The sequence below is a fragment of the Nicotiana sylvestris genome, chromosome 11 (assembly GCF_000393655.2).
Source record: "Nicotiana sylvestris chromosome 11, ASM39365v2, whole genome shotgun sequence".
Lineage (NCBI taxonomy): Eukaryota > Viridiplantae > Streptophyta > Magnoliopsida > Solanales > Solanaceae > Nicotiana > Nicotiana sylvestris.
The window spans coordinates 103,742,938-103,765,341 of record NC_091067.1 but is presented as its reverse complement, the minus strand read 5'-3'; positions in this window follow the sequence as shown (position 1 = coordinate 103,765,341).

The following is a 22,404-nucleotide window of genomic DNA, read 5'->3' as shown; positions in this document are numbered from 1 at the left end:
CGAATTTCAGATTGAAACTCTAAGAAGAAGAAGAAGAAGAAGAAGAAGAAGAAGAAGAAGAAGAAGAAGAAGAAGAAGAAGAAGAAGAAGAAGACATGACATACAAGATAGTTATGAAATTATAGTAAAGTTGTAGTAAAATTGTAGATAAATTGTACTCCCTCCTTTCCAATTTATGTGAACATGTTTGATTGGGCACGAAGTTTAAGAAAAGATTAAGACATTTAGAATTTGTGGTCCTAAACAAGTCAAAAAGGGGTCCTGAGTATTTGTGTGGTTATAAATGCTTCTCATTAAGGGTAGAGTTGGAAGTTTAAGCTAAATTGTTACCAAATTTAGAAAGGAGTCATTCTTTTTGGAACGGAGGAGTCATTCTTTTTGGAACGGACTAAAAAGGAAATAGATTTACATAAACGGGAACAGAGGGAGTATTATGTTGTAGTTATATATATATTGTTATTTGAATATTGTATGAAAGTTAAAAAATAGTTATATTATGTATGAATCATTGTATAAAATTTGTATTTAAGTTATCTTTTCACATAAAGTTATTGATATGTATCAAAATTGTATTAAGAGAGTAAGTTTTTATTGGAATTTTAGAGAGGAAAAAGCACACACCACACACAAAATATATGCAAATCAGATACAAAATATACAAAAGACATATTGTATAAAATTTGTATAATAATTGTATTTAAGTTATATGATATTGTAGTTTTATTTAACTGGGTAGAGAGTTATAGATACATTGTAGATTAGTTGTAAATACGTGTATACTATATAGTTAGTTATAATTCAATATTACAAAATCAAATGCAATGTGACTAATTCAATATCACATTCCAAGTCGCAATTGACTATAATTTCATTGAGGGTAAAGTTTGATTATGTAATTTGACCAAATAACTTGTGACAATAATTGCCAAAAGTGTCGATAAGTTTAAAATCTCTCTGTGCCAACAAAGTATTGCCATTTTTCTAAGTAATAAGGAGCCATATTTTCAAGTTGGTTACGTGATAGACCTGCACACTTTCGGTGCTTATGATATAGTTTTGATTTCCTCCGCGTTACGAAAAGTAATGCATGTTTAAGGAAATTTATTATGTTAAGCGGATAACATAATCAGATAAATATTATTCCTTGAAAGACATTTGCTAAAGAAGAATTTTGTGATGCATAATTGTGTGAATATTAGAGTTAAATTCCAATAAGTGTTGTTATGTCAACTATCACCAGTTTCTCAAATTATACATGGGGAGGCAACTAGATTTTATTATCATACAACATTCAAATAAAATAAATATATATAACTATAATAGAATACAATTTACCTACAATTTTACTATAACTTTACTATAATTTTGTAAGTATATTGTATGTCATGTCTTCTTCTTCTTCTTCTTCTTCTTCTTCTTCTTCTTCTTCTTCTTCTTCTTCTTCTTTGAGTTTCAATCTTAAATTCAATCAGAACCAAGTCTAATCTTCACCAACCACCCTTAAAATTGAGATGTGAACTCAAAACAATATACCTAATTGTTTGCAACAACACCCAATCCAAACAAATAATTATTTTTAAAAATTCAAATTCGAATTCAAAACTTTATGATAGATTAGTGTTCGAATCTTCAATTCCTATGACCTGGAGGTTACTTCAAAAGGTTGATTGGCAGAAGGCAATTTTTAGGCTTACCTTATTAAGAGAGAAAAACGGTGAGAGAGTGATATTAGGCTAGATTCATGTAGTTTGGTGACTGTTTATGCCCTAAATTGACTATGCTTCACTGTTCTAGGATGGTTAAATGACGATAAATTGGCTCTAATTGTGAATTTCATGTTTTGCAGGAGTGAGTTGTGCTTATGAGGACTTAGGACAGTATTTGGAGCTAAATTAAATCAAGGGAAGCCCCTCGGAGTTGAGTACGTGTGAAAGAAGAGAGAAAAGAAGAGATAAAGTGTTGTACCCGCTTAGCACGGCCATTAGCGCACCCTCAGCACGACCGCGCTAGCCCAGGAAATCTGTTTACCGTGAAAATGGTAACAACAATTAAATTTGTAGATGAGATTATAAAAATACGTGATCTATTTTTATGCTAGTTGTATGAGCAGATGATGCTAAGAATATGAAGTTTAACGATGAAATGCGAGCTAAAATGAGGCAATAATCAGACCGAGGGGTTTACTGCCCTGGCTTCGGACTGGTCGATGAGGGCCTCGGGGTCAATACTTGGGCTCGCTCTCGAGCTATCGGGGGTAGTCGGGAAAGGGATAACAATTAAGATATGATTAAACAAGGCTCCTTATGGCCAAGACCAAGCAATAGATGAAGAACAAACAGGAGAGTAGTAAGTGCTAAAGTGGCCTCGGGCCAATAAGAACAAGCGAGTTAGAGAGAAAAGAGAGAGAGATATTATTGATTTTGTGGAGAAATAGTTGGAGCAACCTCAGCCCTTTACAAGGTAGTGTGGGTTCCCTTTATATAGGAGGGAACCCGGCTATAGTACATGGGCATTAATTGTAAAGTATGGAGATGTGACGGCTAGATGCCATGCTTCGGCATAGGCTCTGGATATCCCGGCCCTGTCAGACTTAGCCGTGTGCATAGGGAACTTCCCCTTCTATTCTAGCCTCGTCCTCCGTCTTCTTCGAGTCGGGCCCTGATGAGCCCCGAGAGAGGGAACTTGGTCGTGGCTTCACGTCCTCGGGGTCTCGAGGCATTCTTCCGAAGTGGATTGATAGCGAGAAATCAAGTCCTCTAATTTCGCCGCATACAAATAGTCTTCGCGTTTCCCAGAACGAAGCGATGGGAAATGATTCTAACACCTGACTCCTCGAGCTTCTTATGGTGACGTCAAACCAATGATACAACCTGTGGCGCAAGCTTTTGTGGCAACCGGGATGCCCCACAGACTTGTGCATTTGACATCATTTAATGTGATGTCGATTCCCGTTCTCCAAGGTGAGTGTACTGCCGTCGATTCGGTTCCTCAAGAGTGCAGTATTGCGTCTGTCGGTCAGTCTCCCAAAGCCTCGATGACCGTGTCGTTACCCCCTATAAATGGGGGTGCCTTGGCGCTAATTTTTCTATCCCAGTACCTCCGTTGGCTTATTTGTCCATTTCTTCTTATCATCTTCCTCCATCCTTGAACATCATGTTTGGGTCTCATAGCCTCATGGCCATTCGACAGAGCTCTCGCAGGCTGTGTTGTGGTCTGTTGCCGGAGCTTACCTTCATCGAGCATGATCATGCTATCCTGTTACTGTTGTGGTCATTGTTATGTTCGCCATTATTGTTGTCGTTGGTCCAAGATGATGTCGGACGGGGAGTTGATCTTCTTCTTTCGTAGGCAGTCATTCGGACTATGCGCCGCTGCTCACTCTCCTACCTGGGCCTGGTGGGGCACTTCATCCCTTGGGTTTTTCCTTTCCCAAGGGATAAAGTGGCACTACCGGTCGTTGAGGCAGGGGCCTGCCGAATCTTCAACCTTTGGCTTTGGCGGGTCATGCCTCTTTTCTCTGCCTCCTCTACATCCCCTCCTTTTCCTCTTCTTCATCTTTTCCCCGGGCAAGACCCCCTGAGGAATTGAGTTGAGAACCTAGAGGAAGCGGCGGCCGAAGGAATCACCCTCGAGGATGTGTGCTCGAGAGGGCGGCGCCCGAGGATGCTGATATCAAAGATGAATTTTCGAGGATGGACCGAGCTCTCGGGTTTCATCACATGTACATCCTTTCGCTCCTCCATTTTTGGTGTAGAGATCCTCTGTAGGCTTTTGTAACTGTACGTAAGGACCCCTCGAGGGCCGTTGTACATGGATTTTTATGAATATGAATATGCTTTCTTGACCTCTGTTTTCGATTCTTGCCTTATTATTGCATGCCCTCGTGCCCTTCAGGGCCTTTGAATGTTTTCCTTTGTTGTTGACCGCTGATATCTAACTCGGATGCGAGTGTTCTTTCTGATCCTCTGCTGATTGACATGGCTCTTTTACGAGCCCATCGTCGTACCTCAGACCAAGCCCGAATTGATCCGACATGTTTGGGCTGTCGAGCCCTCTGAGTTGCATAGAGATAATACACCGAGTTTTCGAGAATGGTAACCCGAGTGAAGGTCAGTTTTGGGTACCTGAGGGTCTTTTTTGAACTTGATGTAGATAACCTTTTAAAGCGTAGAGGATAAACTTCTGTTGAGGGGTTGCCTGTACTCAGGCGCTGCCTCGAACCTTCCTAGAGCCTTCATAATCGGAGCTTTGCGTGCGTATTTCTATTTTGAAAAGGAAACCATGAGATCGGGTACCGCCTTGAGTCGAGTGATGGCATTGAACGCTTCCCAAAGCCTGACTTCTTTTTTTGCGGAGATCCTTGAGGTCGGATGTTGCCTCGAAACTAGAGATAATAAGGTTGACTCCTTGAGTCTTGGCTTCTCGTCGATGGATACCTCTAGGGTCGGGTATCACCCTATCGATCTGTGTCGAAACCGTTGGCTTCCCGGGGCTCACTCCGGATAGGTGAATCGTTGCTATTTCCGCATATATGTGGGGCAGCTTCAGCTTATTCAAAAGGCCTCACTGTTTTAAATAGCTACCCCTCCGCCTTAGCATAAGGTTCTTCATTTCTTCAGGCGCAAAAAGTGTTGGCGCACGTTCTTGCTTTAGTCTGTCAATTCTACCATAGTCATGGCAATTACTTCGGGGCCGGCCCGCCAGGGAGTGTGGAGTGCCACTCCTGGCGCTCAAGATCCGCGGGAGTTCGCTCTAAAGACCGTGTCTTTGATAAAAGAGGAACATATGGTGATGATAAGGAGATACTGCGGATGGAGCGAGGGGATAACGCTGTAGGTGCTTTCCCCGGATGAGAGCATTACAGACTCTGTTGATGGATTCTTGAGCGTATACCTATATCCTTTCGCATTTGGCCCCTTTGATAGGGTCGTGCTTGATTTTTCTTGAAGTACCAGGCTACTTTAGCGCAGATACATCTGTCGTTTTGGCGAGTGATGCTGATGATGAGGTCCTTTGCGGAGAAGGCTAGGCTTGAATTCACGCCCAGTCACCTCGTCAGGCTGTATCGGCCCTTTCATCACCGAGGCCTGCTAACCCTACGGTGCCATTCATCCACACCCTTTATTGTCAATGACAAAGAAGATGGGGATCGAGAGTGGGCTAGTTGGTCCGTCCGGGTCCGGACGGCTAACATCATCCCCGTGGAGCTAAGCCATTTCCCGAGGGATGGAATTACATACGTGAGTCGAGTGTCTGGCGCTTTCTCAGATCTTGCTTATAGCGAAAAATCAGTTGAGTAATTGTGCTTCTCCCTTTTTGCAGCAATTTCATAGACGCCATGCGAAGTTCTCGATCTGCCCGGCTAGGTCCGGAGGTTGGTAACCCATTTGACCTGCGATGAGCGTAGGTGGCGAACTGTATTCTGTATCAGATGGGGAGTGAGATACCAAGGTATGCACACACGCTGCCTTTGCCTTGGCCTTTGTATATTTGAGATGACATTTCCCCCTTTTTTTTGTACCGGCTTTGCCGCTGTAGGTACCGAGCAGTTCCTTGGGATGAGGCAGTGCCCTTCCAAAGAGGGGAAGGAGTCATCGGCCTCTGAGCTGAGGGACGATGGCGATAAATGGGACTTGTACCCACAGTGTGGTGGAGATTTTAATGGGTCTCAATGGGCCCTTACCTTCGAGGAGGGGGCATCGCCCGAGTCTGCTGTTCCCGGAGTGTTTGATCCAGGATGTTGGTTCCTCCGAGTGGATATGCTTTGCCCGATGTTGATTCTTCCGGGGCCGAAGAGGCATGAACAATAGGAGTGTTCTCCACCTTCGAGAAAGTCCGCTGGCTTCACTTCATGGTGAGTTTCGGCACAGTCATCCCGATATTTCGCATCTTCTATTCTTTATCGAGTTTTTCTTTTGTAGGCCTTTGATAGGCTCAAATATGAACTGTTTTGTCAAGGGGCCAGGCTTCGGGAAGCTCTGGACGAGGGTGATTCCTTTAAACTCCTTAGCGAGGAGAAGGAGGTTGAGTTGGTGCATTGGCGATATGAGGCGTACCGGAGCTCGAATTACGAGAGCTACTTGATAGAGCAGGTAACCTTTCGTAGTACGCCCTTCTCTCCCTTTGACCCTTAAGGTTAACCCTTTTTCCCATCTTAGCTACAAAAAAAGACGGAGGCTTTAGAATACCTTAAGGGCAAAGCCGCCCACGTCGGGATTGCTTGCGGTGAACTAAGGGCTCAAGTGCAAGCTCAAGCTTTATAGGAGAAAAGCGCCTCGACCAAGGTTCTCACCTTCGAGGTCTAACTCCATTGGCTCGTGGCAATGCTTCAGTTCAAGCAAATAATATCATGAAGCTCGAGACCGATCTCTCAAAGGTCATGGCTGAGATAACCAATGCTCGGGCTGAAGCGTCGTTGAGTCGAGCCAGGGATGATCAGGAGATAGCGATTCATGTGAAATACGTTGCTGACGCCTAGGCCAAGTTGAAGTGGGCCCTCGATCGTGAGAAGAGGTTCTAAGAGTATGTTCGTTGTAGATCCCGTAGAGAGGTACTCGAGGAGATCAGCGCTATGGGCTTCGTTATCTCGAAGGAATTGGCTCGCGCAAGGGCGGACAAGCGCGCTGCTCGGTTACTTCTTGTTGATGTCTCAAAAAGCAAATCTGGGGTCGACAGGCCGTAGCCTTTTGGAGGAGAGCGTAGATTCCGTTGTTTTTCAATTTTGTATTTGATATCTGTAGAACATGATTGTAGATGGAGAGCGCGCCTTTTGCGTATATAAAGTAAGGGAAAACTTGAAGCTTTATCTCTTTCGTATCCCTTTTTGCATTACTTTTGACTAGGCAGGCTGGTTTCGGGCTTTGACGGGAACCTCGTGGGTCTGGAGCTAATTAGGCAGGCCCGAAGGCTTTTAAGTGCGACTTTTGTCGTAAGTAGGCTCTGGGGCCTCTGTTCTTTGCCTAGCTGTTTAGGCTCATTCTTTGAGCCCGACCTTGACTCGAGCTTACCAGACCTCCAGTCTCCTGTTCCTGCATGAGCAGATGATAATCGTCTTTATTTCTCGCCCTTGGGCGTTTGTTGTTTCCACTATTTTGGGTTCAGTCTCCGATTTCAATTGACCCTCAAGTTTTTTGTGCTTGCTTGGGCAGATGACAATGGTTTCTATTTCTCTCCCTTGGTCGTTTGTTGTTTCAACTATTTTGGGTCCAGTCTCCGAGTCGCGTTGCGACTCGAACTTCAATTGAACCTCAAGTTTTTTCGATTTTCAAGCTGGCAAGAGTGGCTCTTACGCTGTTTGGTCGTTGAGACCTTTTAACCGGAAGCTTGTATATTTAACTATTTTGGATCTGGTCTCCGAATCGGGTTACGACTCGAGCTCATTTTAATCTTCAAGTTGTCAATTTGCAAGCTGGCGACAACGGCTCTTATGCTATTTGGTCATTGAGACCTTTTAGTGTGCGGCCCGGAGGCTTATTTGGCCGGCGACACTAGCTCTTACGCTTTTGCCCGTAGGAATTTTGTAGGCTTTGTATTCCTCTCGTTAAGGTCTTTTTGAAATAATTTTGCCTGACCCGTCGTCGGTTCGAGAAGAACCTCGATTTCAAGTTGTTAGCGGTGATGTTCGAGCACCTTGAAAGGTTTTTAGCTCGTAGGCTAAGTAGGTCGAAGCCTTGTGATTTGGAGCTGACATGGTCGAAACTCGTTTGCATATTGATGGAAGCCTGTTTTAACCGGTTCTTTCTAAAGTATATTCAAAGTATTGGCCTGTGATTTTGTTTAGTGACGGTCGGGCATCCCCGAGTTGCGTTATTTTGGCTGGATCAGCCGTTTTGACCGTAGTCATATGTGTTTGGCCAGAGCCATTTTTTATACCGAGTGATAGTTTAGGCGTCTACACCAAGGGTATGCCCTTTCAGGATTCTTACAAATGCAACGTATAGCCTAAACTTCAGGATTTTGAGTTTTATGCCTGTAGTAAGGTCTTACAAAATTGTTCATGCCTGTTGAGGTCTTACAGTTTGTCATGCCTGTTGAGGTCTTACAGTTTTGTCATGCCTGTTGAGGTCTTACAGTTTTGTCATGCCTGTTGAGGTCTTACAGTTTGTGTTGCTATGTAGAATAGATCTGGTTATACCGAGTCTGCCCGCTCGGGGTCTTACGGCCTCGGGTTTCCCAGTGTAAGGCGATTGGCGACAGACTCCGAGTCATCGAGTTTGCTTGGGCTCGAAGGCCGCCATTCGTGAGCTCAAAGTTACCTTGCTAGGGCTTTATGAGCTCGGAGTTCTGACCCTGGGATCATGCAAACACCAAATTGTCGACGTCAAGTCTCCGAGTACTTCGGGACGCATTCGGTGGAGGGATCCTTGTCGAGAGTATACTGAAATTTCCTCTTTCGGGGTATGAGATACTGAAAGATATTCTTTTACTGCTTGACATAAATACATATTGTTCCGTTGTTGTGAGCTCGGCCCACGTGGGCGCGACTCCTTGGATCGTTTGGTCTGGTACATGATTCCCTATTGAAACTCGGTCTGTCGTTCCCCGGCCCTTCTGAGTGGTCGGAGCTTTCAGAGAGGGGGTGTCCTCCACCGTTTGATTGCAGAAGGAAGGCTTATGATCTTGCCAGGTCCTCCTTAAGGGGTACGCTGCTCCGCTAAGAACCTCGCTGGCGAGACCCTCTTTGGGGAGAAAGTCCGGCCAAGGGGAAAGAGTGCGACGGGTCCTGTTAAGGCCTTGGGTCCTCGGGTAGAGCTAACACTTCCGAACGCCTTGGCCAGATGTTTGCATACAAGTTAGTAAAAAACAACGAAGGAAGGAGGTGATTTTTCTTTACCGCGGGTGTGTAGGCGATGTTTCGAGGTTTGATAGGTTCCTGCTGTTTTGGAGCATGGATACTAGTACGGCCCTCCACCGTGTTTAATCTGACTTGGTCGAAGATGTGGTTCACTTACCCTTTGATCCTTTTGAGGGTAGATGTATTGATGCCGGCGATGCGTCATATGATGAGGAATTTCCTCTTGTCGCATATTGCTTTCCGCTCACAGTTTTAATTCTGTCCCTTGCATGGAATTTCATCCCTCGGGCGAAGTGGGGGCGGCACTGTCTTCGTGCGGTGCGCTCGTGGCCGTCTGAATAAGACGTCCGTGCCTTGCTCCTCCTTTGACAGTATGGGACTCGACGTTCCCGTCTGAGCAAGACGTGCAGTATCGAGAGAATGGTCTTTCTCCTTGCTGTAGCGATCGCCATCTGGAATTTGTTAAAGATTTGAGAGGTGGTCGTGTTTTGAACCGGCGGTCCAAGCCGCAATATTAACCTCGGCCCGACAATGTTGACGTGTTGATCGAACCACCTGAATTCATGAGCACATGTTTTATTTGAAATAAATCAAATGAGGAGAAGGTTACTAATGCATCAGTGTGAGGTTGAGGCGAAGTCTCAACGTCTTTTTTGCTGTATGTAAGGGTGTCCCCCGGAACGTATCCCCGGAGCCATCTTTTCTTGGTAACGAGCACTTTTACTTTCCGCTTTTTGAGTCCTTGGAGGGTGCCGACATTCCTCTACTATCGTGGCAATACGGTGCAACTTATTTTCTTCGTTCTTCCTAGTCGCCTTCCTCCCTCGGGGCTGGGTTCGAGCCTGATCACTCGACAGTACTCAACGGTGATTTTTATTGAGTAGCACAACTATTTTTTCCTGAGCTGGTGGCCATATTCAACCCCGTGGTCATGCGCGCCATGTGGTTTCCGCGCCAGGTTGTGGTTCCTTTGAGGGGGATTCGGTCGAATAGGTCTGAGCCATTTGGCGTCCCTAGTTTCACTTACAGTGAACACGATGTTCGGTATAGCAATGCTAAAATCGTACTCTGATGGGAGAGGTGCCCCTGCCGGCCATGCCTTGTCGAATCTGGCTTTGTTGAAGATTCCTCGAGGATGTTGCCCTCGGGCCATTTCCTGATTGTTGCGAGGTAGATTGTGTCTCAGGGCGTTCCTCTTATCCGCAGCATATGGGTGGTACCTCCCTCTGTTTGGCATTAGTTTCTTTGCCGGGAACCTGCTTGGGTACACTAAGCCTGAGGAGGTTCCCGGATGGTCGTCCACGACCCTGATTCGCGACTGGTGCCGGGTACGGACATCCGACTAGATCTTGGTTGGGTATCTGATCGAGTTTTATTTGAACTACCCCGAAGTCATTGGGCTTGGTTTGTTTAGGCTTTGGGCGAAGGCCTGTGTTTCCCAATCATCCGAAACTGGGGGCGACCTCGTTCGTTCTATTAGGGAATGAGGTGCGAATTCCCGTGGCATTTCATTCTCCCCTTGTTTAGCCCCGGATGTGTCAGGCTCTCTTGTCACTGCTTCGATGGCATCGGTGGGTGTCTCTGCGAGGGAATCTACCGGTACAATAAGCGAGTTTGTAGGGTCAGGTGATAGGCTACGACGCCACATCATGGTTCCTTTTGAGAGTGTTTCCCCGAATCTCTTCAATAAGATGGGATTGAACTCATAATCTTGAAGGTCATTGCCTTTTCTCGCGCACGTGTAAGCGATGATGTGCTTGTCGTGATTCGAGGTCCTGTTGTACTTAGGGAGTTCTGGCATTCTGGACTTCCGTGAAGCGGGTTCCGGGACCGCTTCCTCAGGTGAACGACTGTTGCATGAACTTCCGCAAACTTGACTCGATCCTTTTGGAGAGATTCCCAAGCAACTTTGCTATGGCAGGGTCGGTTACCGATCCGTTTTTGCTTTATCTCTCGGGTGCTTGTTCGTCGGGAGGAGCTGTTTCCGGCGCTACTGTACTGGGAGTCTCCGGATGGCTTTGCAATTGAGCGATAGCCAAGTGCTGTGCCTGCAACATTTCAAAAATATCGTGAAGACTAACTTCCTGTGTTCCCGAACCGGGGTTTTTTGGGCTTCTTGTTGGTCGATATACTGTATGCTCCCATTGGTATGCGAGGTTTCATCAACCTGTTGCACGTCTTAAGAACCAACATCTGCTGGAATCGGCCTAGGTGCGTTATCGGGGTTCTGTGACGTCGCACCAACGACTGGAGCAGCCACACTGTTTTCGCCGTGAACTTTGAGGTTGTCGTTCTCGACTCTATTTACCGAGCCAGATATTTTGACCTTAAATCAAGAGATATTGGACAATAAAAAGTGTGAAAGATAACTCACGTTTGTGCATCGAAACCAACTAGAAAATAATCATTATTATTTTTAGCCCCGCGGTGGGTGCCAAACTGTTTACTGTGAAAATGGTAACAACAATTAAATTTGTAGATGGGATTATAAAAATATGTGATCTATTTTTATGCTAGTTGTATGAGAAGATAATGCTAAGAATATGAAGTTTAACGATGAAATGCGAGTTAAAACAAGGTAATAATCAGACCGAGGGGTTTACTGCCCTGGCTTCGGACTGGTCGATGGAGGGCCTCGGGGTCGATACCTGGGCTTGATCTCGAGCTATCGAGGGTAGTCAGGTATGGGATAACAGTTAAGATATAATTAGACAAAACTCCTTATGGCCAAGACCAAGCAATAGATGAAGAACAACCGGGAGAGTAGTAAGTGCTAAAGTGGCCTCGGGCCAATAAGAACAAGCGAGTTAGAGAGAAGAGAGAGAGAGAGATATTATTGATCTTGTGAAGAAAAGTTGGAGCAACATCAGCCCTTTACAAGGTAGTGCGAGTTCCCTTTATATAGGAGAGGAACCCAGCTATAGTACATGTGCATTAATTGTAAAGTATGGAGATGTGATGGCTAGACGCCATGCTTCGGTGTAGGCTCTGGATAGGCTAGCCCTGTCAGACTTAGCCGTGTGCCTAGGGAACTTCCCCTTCTGTTCTAGCCTCGTCCTTTATCTTCTTCGAGTCGGGCCCCGACGAGCCCTGAGGGAGGGAACTCGGCCGTGGCTTCACGTCCTCGGGGTCTCGAGGCATTCTTTCGAAGTGGCTTGATAGAGAGAAATCAAGTCCTCTGATTTCGCTGCATACAAAATCCAGGCAGAATACTATGCTATATGCGCGGCCATTAGCGCGGACACGAGCGCGGCCGCGCTAGTCCAGTTCGGAGTATATAATTTCAGGGGTAAACTTGGAAGTTCAGGGGTAATTCTACTTAACCTATAAGAGGTCCAGCTCGCCCAAAGGGACATTATCAAGGTTTTTACAGCTTAGTTGAAGGCAAGAAGAGGCCAGAGGCAAGGAGGATAATTCGACATCGAGTTCTACCTTTCTTCCTTTTGTATTTATCAATTATGATGAATTTTGCTGTTGATAGTATGAATACGATTATGAGTAGATAATTATTTAGTCAAGAATTTTGATGGAACCTGTTGAAGGATGAACTTCGTGTTATGTTAATATAGTTTGCCCAGTTTAATCTCAATTTGTTCAACTACGTTCTTATTGTAGTTAATTGATAAGATCCTCAATTAGTTGTGCCTATTTAGTATGTATTACTCGGGAGAGAGTGTATATTTAGGTAGTTGTTGAACAACACCACTCCCAAAGTTGTAGACATGTGATTTATGACCCTCCCCAAGATTTTTTATATTTTAGCATGTAAATATTTAATTTAGTCCTAATATCGCTATTTCAACTAATTTTGACTCTTTTACTTTATTTTTTACAAGAAAATGAAATTTACAAAAAATGATCTCATTAATGTTTTGTAGTCATTTTTAATCTTGAAAAATACAAAAAAAAAACTAGTTTCATTTTAGGTTTATGTTTAATTGCTTTTTAATTAATTAGGAGTAGTTTTACATTTTTATAAATGCTTTATACTATTTTAAATAAGGAAAATTTAGGCCCTTAGTTAATGAAATCCATATTTTCTAAGAAGCCCAATTGTTAGTTAATTCAAGACAATTTTAGCTCAACATTGGGCAAGAAAATGACCCAATTTCGGACTAGCCCTTGAGCCCAAAACCCCCATTACCCCAAAACCTAGACTAATGACTAAAATCTGATAAAAGGAGCTGAAAATACAAAAAGAAAGGGATAGACCTAGACCTATACAATATAGATCCCTAGACTAGAGTTGACGGCCGCTGGAACACATAGGAGATCCCTTCCCCCTGATTTTTTTAATCTTCTTCGAACCCCACCACCCCTGAAACGAGCAACGCCTAAATTTCATCTCCTCCATTCTCACACCTTCAGAGAATGACCCACCATCCCCTGAACCTAGAGTAAACCAGCGACCACCTTCCTCAGCAGAACCCTCCATACACCCTTAGTCATCTAGTCATAATAGTTTAGTTAAAAATGTGAAAATTGGGCATGATTTCTTATGCCTTGTAAGATAATTGAATCTTAAAGTTCCATTCGCATCTACTGCCTAAAGGAGGTAATTGTTTCCTCATGAGAATCTGACACGCCGATCAACTGCTACATTGCCTTTTATTGTAACAACTTCTGGGTATCGACATACAAAAACTCTCTGCCATCCCAAAACCATTTTCCGAGTCGAGTAGATTTTGAGGTCGTCGACAAGATTTGAGTCTTTCCGGCGAAGTTCGGTCAGTTTGTCGCTAGTCAAGGCTCCGTTCGAGTCCTTGCCTATTAGTCGAGATTCAAGGCAGTCTTGTGAAGTTTTCCGTTCATTAATTTTGAAAGAAGCAGTCAAGCAATTGTAAAGGTTCATTCTCTTCTACTCTTAAACAAATTGCGTAATTTCGATTAGCCTTAACAGTGTTTCATTGAGTTATCTGTTAATTGTGTTAATCTGAGGTGATGGAAATCATGTTGGAACTATTAATTTAGATATTTTATTGGCTTTAAGTTGTTGATCATGAATGAAGACTCTAATTAAAATGTTTTAAATGTCGATGGGCCAGAGTTCACGTTTGGTTTGCTATTTTCATATTATATCTGCATCTCTTAATTTATTTCTATTTTGTCTCTTTTTTCCATAATGAATTTGTTAATTGAACCTTGTTGCATTTCTTGATTAATTGGTATGGAATTTGATCGTCTTGGTGAGATACGAACTCTAGACATATTAAGGTCAAGATTTCAATCTCTGCCTGGTGCATTCAACTCTTACTTGGTGCCTTCTGACAAAACTGACAAAAAGAGATTTTCCCTCTCCAAGATTTTTAATGAGGTTTCACCCAGTAAGAGAAGTGAAGCTGCAAAATTTGCTCAGCTATGGAATGAATTTATATGCAGTTTCTGTGAAGAAGATCTTATAAGTGATAGGGAGATGGACCTATTACTTGTTCCTTATTCCTCGGACCCCAGTCTGAAAGTATTCAATGGCCACCCTTTTTGCTTGCTAGCAAGATCCCAATTGCATTGGACATGGCTTCACAATTTCGTTCTAGAGATGCTAACCTTTGGAAGCATATATGTGCAGATGAATACATGAAGTGTGCTGTCATTGAATGTTATGAATCTTTTAAACTTGTTCTTAATGCCCTGGTTATTGGAGAAACTGAGAAAAGGATCATAGGAATCATCATAAAAGAAGTTGAAAACAACATTTCAAAGAGCAGATTCTTTGCGAATTTCAGAACAGATCCTTTGCAAAACCTTTGCAAGAAATTTGTTGACCTACTTGAGATACTGAGAGATGGAGATCCATCTAAAAGGAAAAACATTATCATAGCTACGGGTACGGTTCCCGTGACGTAGTTATGATCCTAATTCCCAACCCGGGTGTGCATTTCATGTGACCCAACTTTAATTCCCAACAAGGTTAAATAGAACGTGTCGTGAACCACAGGTACATTTCATGTAGCGTGGTTTACGATGTGTTTTAAATAACCTTAAATTTTCCCGAAATATTAAAAGCGGATATAAAGTTAAAAATACATAATAGGTTTAAAACCTGTAAAAAATCAGATAAATAGGCCAATAATAATAGTTGAGCAACCGTGCTAAAACCATGGAACTCGGGAGTGCCTAACACCTTCTCTCAGGTTAACAGAATTCCTTACCCGGGTTTCTGTGTTTCGCGGACTGTAAAATCGAGTCAATCTTTCCTCGATTCGGGATTTAAAACCGGTGACTTGGGATACCATAAATTATCCCAAGTGGCGACTCTGAATTTAATTTAAATAATCTCGTTTCGATTGTCACTTAAATTAGAAAAAACTCCCTTATAACCCTTTTAGGGTGGAAAAAAGAGGTGTGACAGCTCTGGCGACTCTGCTGAGGACAAGAACCCAGAACCTTTGGTTCAAGGTTCAGAATTCGAGCTTAAAATAACTGTTATAGTTGGATTTTATTTATTTTCTGATTTTTATATGTTTGAGCCTACTGTGCTAATTGTCGCTTTTTACCGCTTTGATATTGTTGGACTGTATATAAATTGTTACAAAACCCTCCTCTCTCTGAGTCTTCTAAATCATCTGGGAAGTGTGCACTTCGTGTGACTTCTCTTCTGTTAGAGTCATACTCCAATTTTAGAACGAGGTTCGGACAAGTTGCAAAGCCAGTGAAGCTTCTGTATTCCCGGTACGCTGCCCCCCTCGGCTCGAGCTGTCGGCCCGGGTAAGCCAGGTCTAAAACAAATAAACCCAGGTTTTTAAACGTAGAATAACATAGCCTCATGCCGGATCCCTAGTAGGAACGCTTGTTTGCATCACGTGCATCTGACTTTGAGGACTCAACATAGGGGTTGGGTCCGTCTAGGACAGGTGCACCCAAAATAACAGACCATCTTGATGCATCCTATGTGCTATATGTTGCATTTCTTCAAGGGTAAAAGGGTTATTTGGCGGACTAATGATAGTTGAGGGCAAAAAAAAAAAGAGAAAGAAAAGAGGGTGAAGTATGAAAATAAAGCAAGTAGGGCCAAATTATGTTTTTCTTTTATATTATTTTTAAGAAAAAGACAAAAAGATGAACATGAAAAAAAATCCAAAAAGATTTTGTATTTTCCCTTTATTTTTTTTTTAAAAAAAGACAAAAATATGTTTTCTCTTAATTAGTTGTTTTTATTATTATTTCTCAACCGTATCCAATCTGCCTGAACTACGCATACCTGATTCTCGTCTTTTGGGGCGTGATACGTAGTCAACCCACATAGGGTCCGGTCTTCCTAGTAAGTCTTAGGTTCTTGGCTTCGCGGGGTCTTAGCCAAATCTTGCATTTTTAGCCACTTTTAGCCACATATGTTAATTTTAGAAAATAATCACAATCATGTCTTGCATGTGTCCAACAGGAAGGATTATTGTCTCACATAGAGTTCTAGGTCTTTAACTTTATTTGGTCTTAATTTTTTTCCATACAGGTATGGATCTACTCACTGGAGTTTCACCATGAAAGAGCCCCAGGACCATCTAGTCAGCATCGCTTATTCAGGAGTGGATTAAAAGGAGATTTTCTTTTCTTTTTTATTTTTTGAATCTGTTTTTCTTTTTATGTAGTCTTTTACCTTCTAGTTTTGTACAGTAATGTCGAATCTTTTAGGTGATGTTAGAGTTTGTCATAGTCTAGTTAATTTTGCCGAGTCTGTTGTTATTGTATTTCTCATTTTGTACTTGGAAATGTGTTACAAGTCAAAATCCAAAAAAAAAAGAAAAAAAAAAGAGAAATTTTGCGTTTTTATATTTCCCTTGGAAGTTTTCTTTAGAATACTAATTCTAGGAATTAAAAAAAAATTCATTTGAGGGAATTTTTCCTTTAGGAAATTAATATCTAGATCTTAAAATAAAAATTGCTTTTATATTTCCTTTCGTATATTAAGACTAAAAATTCAAAACAAAAAAAGAAAAAAAAGAGAATTTTCTTTTAGTACCTCTTTAAAGGTTTTCTTTGAGATATTAATTCCAAAATCCAAAAAGATTTTCTTTTGAGGTTTTTCTTTGGGAAATTAATGAAAAATGAATAAAACAAAAAATCCTTTTATTTTCACTAGAATTTTAAGATATTGTACATAGGAAGAAAAATAATATACTTTATCTTTTGTTTATATATAAGGTTTCTTCCTTAGGTAATCAAAAACTTAAATCCAATTTTTTTTTATCTTGTTCACTTCTCGTTTCGAAATCTTTCTTCAGGGACATCAAATGAAAATTCAAAAACATTTCTTTTCTTTGGTTTATTCTTTAGATTTCCTTCTTAAAAAAAGAATAAAAAAAGTATTTTTCTCTTGTAGGGTTTTTTCCTTAATAGTTTCCCATAGAGTGTTCGTTTCAAAAAGGAAAGAAGGGGAAAAAAAGTTCGTTAAGCTTGAGTTTAGAATAAGTTATAGAATATTAAGTCTACAAAATTCAAAAAAAAGGGATTGCTTCTTTTATTTCTCTTTTCTCATGAGAGTAGTCATTAAGGTAAAAAAAATAAGAAAAAGAGAACGTTAGTTTGTTTAGTCTATTCTCGATTTTCCCAAACTATGCAAAGATCTGATTTATGCGGCGTCATGATACGTAGGCAACCTACGTAGGGTTCGATCGAATCATTTTTTTATTATTAAAAGAAAAGGAAAGAAAAAGAAAAAAAAAAGAGAAAAAAGGAAAAAAGGAGATGAAATTATGGGATGTGTGAAGGAGAGAAAAGAAAAGAGTGATAATTAGGAAAAGAGGTAGGGAAATGAGCAAGCCAAGAAGTGCTAGAAAAGAAAAGAAAGAGAGGATTGTAATGAATAAATTGGGATGATGCCATATGAATTTCATACCCTCGAAGTCATGTTAGAACGGATAACTGTGACTAAGTGTATTGCTCATAATGTGAGATTATCTTATGTTAAATGACCTAACGCTAACGTGATAACTTCATTTTGTTCCTCTTGTTATCTTCATTGTAGCAGAAGGGTGGTTGGTTTGTGGTTCTTAAAGTGGTAACTCTTCTCTACAACATAAAGTTGAAAGGCAATGGCAGACGGCAACGGAATTTAGTTGGTTGGTACTGGTGCCCAAAAGCAATTGGTTGAACAGGGCAATGAGTTGGTTGAAGAGGTAAGGATGTTAAGACAACACATTGCGGACATGTATCAGGCTTGGATGACTGGGAAGACATCACCCCCACCACCACCTAGCTTCTTAGATGCTACCCTTACCCAAACTCCGGCCATAGTGTCAGATGATCCTCCATACTCTCCAGATCCACCCGCTTATCACAACTTTCCCAACTACCCTAGTAGCTCCATCACTCATCCTCCAATTACCTCTCCCCAAAATTGCCCTCCTGTCATATCCACTATTCCCATGATCACAACTTCTCAACAATCTTCCCTTCATAGATCTGACAATGAACATCCACTCAAAGCCCATGATGCCCAATATTACCCCTCAGAGGTTGTCCACAAGGTTCCTGACTCATACAATCAGAGTCTTCGGAATGAGCCTTATGTTGAAAATGAAAAGTTCACAGGAAAAGAAGGGTGAGATGAGCTATCCAGAAAGCTGAAAGGGTCTAAAATGCCAAAGCTTAATTTATATGATGGACGTGGAGATCCAGTAGCCCATCTGAGAGGTTACTGCAGTGAAATGAGAAGTGTTGGCGGGAAAGATAATTTGTTGATGGCGTATTTCAGTGAGAGCTTGACTAGGGCAACCTTGGAATGGTATACTCTTCAAGATGTCAATAAGTGGCATGCATGGGATGATGTGACTCAAGATTTTGTTCGACACTTTCAGTACAATCTAGACATTATCCCGGACCGCTCTTTCCTATCCAAGATGGAAAAGAAACTGGAAGAAAGCTTTAGGGAGTTTAGGCTCAGATGGAGGGAACAGACTGCTCGAGTAGTCCCCCGATTGGTGAAGAAGAAATGGTTGAGCTTTTCCTACAATCCCAGGGGCCCACCTACTTCAGTCATTTGATCCCGGCCTTGGGTAAACCTTTCATTGATGTGGTAAAAATGGGGGAGATGGTAGAAGAAGGAATCAACTCAGGCAAAATCATGAGTTATTCTGCATTGAAAGACACTACAAAAGACATTCAAAACATCTCAGTAAGTTTGGATGGAAGAAAGAGAAATAGAAAAGATGTTGTTGAGCCGCGCCAACGACAAGATCCAGTGGGCATTCCTGCTCAATGCTTTCAGCCTCAATATCGACCCCATGGATATCCCTGTGCTCCAGATAATCCTCCCCAATGCTACTTCTCTCCACAAAACCCCCAAAGTCGCACATCACCTTCCTAGTATTCCGTCCACAATGCACCACCATATGCTCCACACCCATGAGACCCGCGACGGCCTACACCACTTCCACAAATGTCTTACCCGCCCCCTCAAGAATATCAACCACCTACCCGCAAAAGGTTCCAACCTAGTCCAGAGTACAAGATGAAAAGGCAAAAACAAAAGGAAAAGACTTTCACTCCCATTGGAGAATCATATGCCAGTTTGTTCCAAAGGTTGAGGCAATTGGATATGTTGAAGCCGATTCAGATAAAAATGCCAAACCCTCTTCCAAAAAATTTTGATTATTCTCAAGGGTGCTCATATTGCTCTGATGCCCCGAGTCACAGCATAGAAAAGTGTTGGCATCTGAAAAAGTAATTCAGAAGCTTATTGATGCAGGTGACATTGTCGTGCAAAATCCGGATGCAGTAGACACTAGCCAAAGTCCATCGCCTATTCATAATGAGACACATATGGTGGGTATGATTTGTTTTGAAAAGGAACATGAGAATTCTTTCTGAGATCCTCGGAGGTCTACGTGTTGCAAAGCTTTTAGCGCTATCAGGGGTTGATCTTAAGAATGAGCCGGCAAAAGGGACCCAAATGCAATTTGCTAAAGTCAATGTGATGGAGATTTGTAAAGGTCCTAGTAATGTTGATGAAGAACTCAGAGGCTAAGATGTCGTGCTTGGTAATGAGAAAGAAGCTTCATCTCTTGGCTAGCCAGGGAGGAGTCTTCGTTGGTTTATTTTGTTGTCATTTCTGTTGTCCGGGTTATTTTCAGGGTTGTAATCCGGATATTGTCTTGTGACTCAAACTCTTCTATTCTTTTATTTTTCTTAGTTTGTTTAGTCGTAGTAGCTCGTTTAGTGTTGTCTAGTTTTGTTCCAGGGTTGTAATCCCAGCTTATTTTACTTGTTTTGTTGTCCAAACCCTTTCAACATCTGTCTAATGCAATTTCTTGTTTTCTGTTATTTCTAGTCAGTGTTTGTTTAGTTCTCTTTTCCTTTTATAGTTTTTTTTTACTGCTGCCTCTAGTGACATGACATGCATACATAATTCTAGGCCTGGTCTTTGAGTTAGTTTAATCACGAAGCAATGAAATAATTTTGAAGATGATAGGGACATTTGAGGGAAATAAGTACAGATTTGGACATTTTGAGATCATTTGAAGCCCGAACCATGTGAAACTGGGGCAGATAATTTGGGAAGTTAATAGGGTGGCAAGAATTCGTTAAAGGAGAGTGCATCCCGAACGATTTGAAGTGAGCAGTTTTGAGTTCAAGTACACATCAATTTACAAGATAAAGTCAAGAAAGTTTGCTCCAAATAGACGGAGGGTACCCATCATGAAGAAATAATCACCCAATGAGAGTTCTGTACTTGACAAGACACTAAAAAGGTAGAAAGCATATCAGTGATAGCAATGTCGAAGCTCTAAAAGAAATATTGTGTGTGCTCTCCCCTTTTCACTTCAAGTTGCATGTGTTGTACTTGGCATTTTCAGGGATTGGGAGGTCCTCTTTCAGCTACCCGAACACTTATACCATTCAATACCCTTTTGAGCATGATCCGATTTCTTTGAACTCCCCTCTTTTGGAATCAAGTTAGAGTCACACAGAGAAAAAGAACAAAAAACAAAAAAAGTTCATGTCCCCATAGGTTTATTTTAGAAATTTCATTCCAAAAGAAAATTTTCAAAAAAAGAAGAAGATAAAAATAGAGATAAAAAGGAGAAAAAAAAGAAAAAAAAGAAAAAAAAAAGAGAAAAAGAAAAGAAAATAAAAATAAAAATAGCAACAAAAAGTAGTCTTGTGAACTACGTTTGACCTGATTCTTATCACCACAAGATACGTAGGCAGTCTTACGGTTCGGTCATACCAAATAAAATATTTCATAATCCGACAAAGTCGAGAGTGGGAAATTCCAAAAAAAAGAGGGAAAAATAGATTCAAATTCCCCTGTTTTAGAAATTGGGGCAAAGTTTTTAGAATGGATTCCAAAAGTTGTAAATAAATTAACCTCGTTGTCATAGTTACTTTGAGCCTTTATGATATCCTTTCTTTCTAATCCTGTCCAAAAGCCACATTACAGTCCAAAAAGGACCTCCCAGATAATCTTTGAGAGTGCTGAGTTTAGACATGCCAAGGGGATATGTTGTTTTTACCATGGTTAATGCCTTGTCATCTATGGAATCAAAGGAAATAAAAATAAAAGAACAAAATGAGAGAGTCTTATTGGTGAAAACCTGCACAGGCACCATAAGACGACAGTGAGTTGAGAGAAAGAACAAAATGAGAGAGGTTTGATAGTGAAAACCCTTCGGGCACCACAAATCGAACAGGGATCATGAATCAGATAGAATAATCGGAGCATTGAAGCCCAGTTTCACGGCAAAGAGGTATAACAAGAGTTGAACATTAGACTTGCTTCATAGATTAGGCCACAGGTGCATGTCATGGTCATTAGAGTTGGTATCCACATCTGATAAGTCTCTACTTTGTAGTTTTCTTGTTAGGAATCATCTCTTTCCATTGTCCTTTACTCTGCTTCTTTTGTCTTGTTTACTTCCTCTTCCTGGGTCTGTTGGTCAAGAACAAGCGAGAAATGACTTCAAAATTTGCCACCAGCTTTCCCATTGCACAAAATAGGATCTGGCTAGCACATCAAAGTGGCATAAGTCAGGAAAGAACAGCGTGCGCACTGAGCTGGTAACAATCAACGTGCTTTGGGATTCATGTGAAATAAAAAGGTTTGGTATATGTCAATTCATGAACAATGCCACAGATAGAGGATGTTGGGTGAACGGATCAAAGATATTTTCTGTGATAAGGTTGACAGAGAAAGTGGTTAACCAATGACAAGCAAGGTCTTCCAAGTGGAAATCAAAGTTATCATGGCAAGTGAAGGAGCAATAGACCTCATGGCCAAGACCAGTGGGTTAAGTCAGGAAAGAACAGCATGCGCACCGGGTGGGTGGCAATTGACGTGCTTTGTGATTCATGTAAAGCACAAAGGTTCGGTATATGTCAATGCATGAGCACAATGCAACATATGAATGGTATTGGGTTTGAACAGATCAGAGATATTTTCCGTGATAAAGGTGACAGAGAAAGTGGTCAGTCAATAAACAGGCAAGGCTTTCTAGTTGAAATCGAAGTTATCATGGCAAGTAAAGGAGCAATAAACCTCAAGGCCAAGACCAATGGGTTAAGTCAGGAAAGAACAGCATACGCACTAAGTGGGATGAAATTGACGTGCTTTGGGAGTCATGTAAAACACAAAGGTTCGGTATATGTCAATGCATGAGCACAATGCAACAAATGAA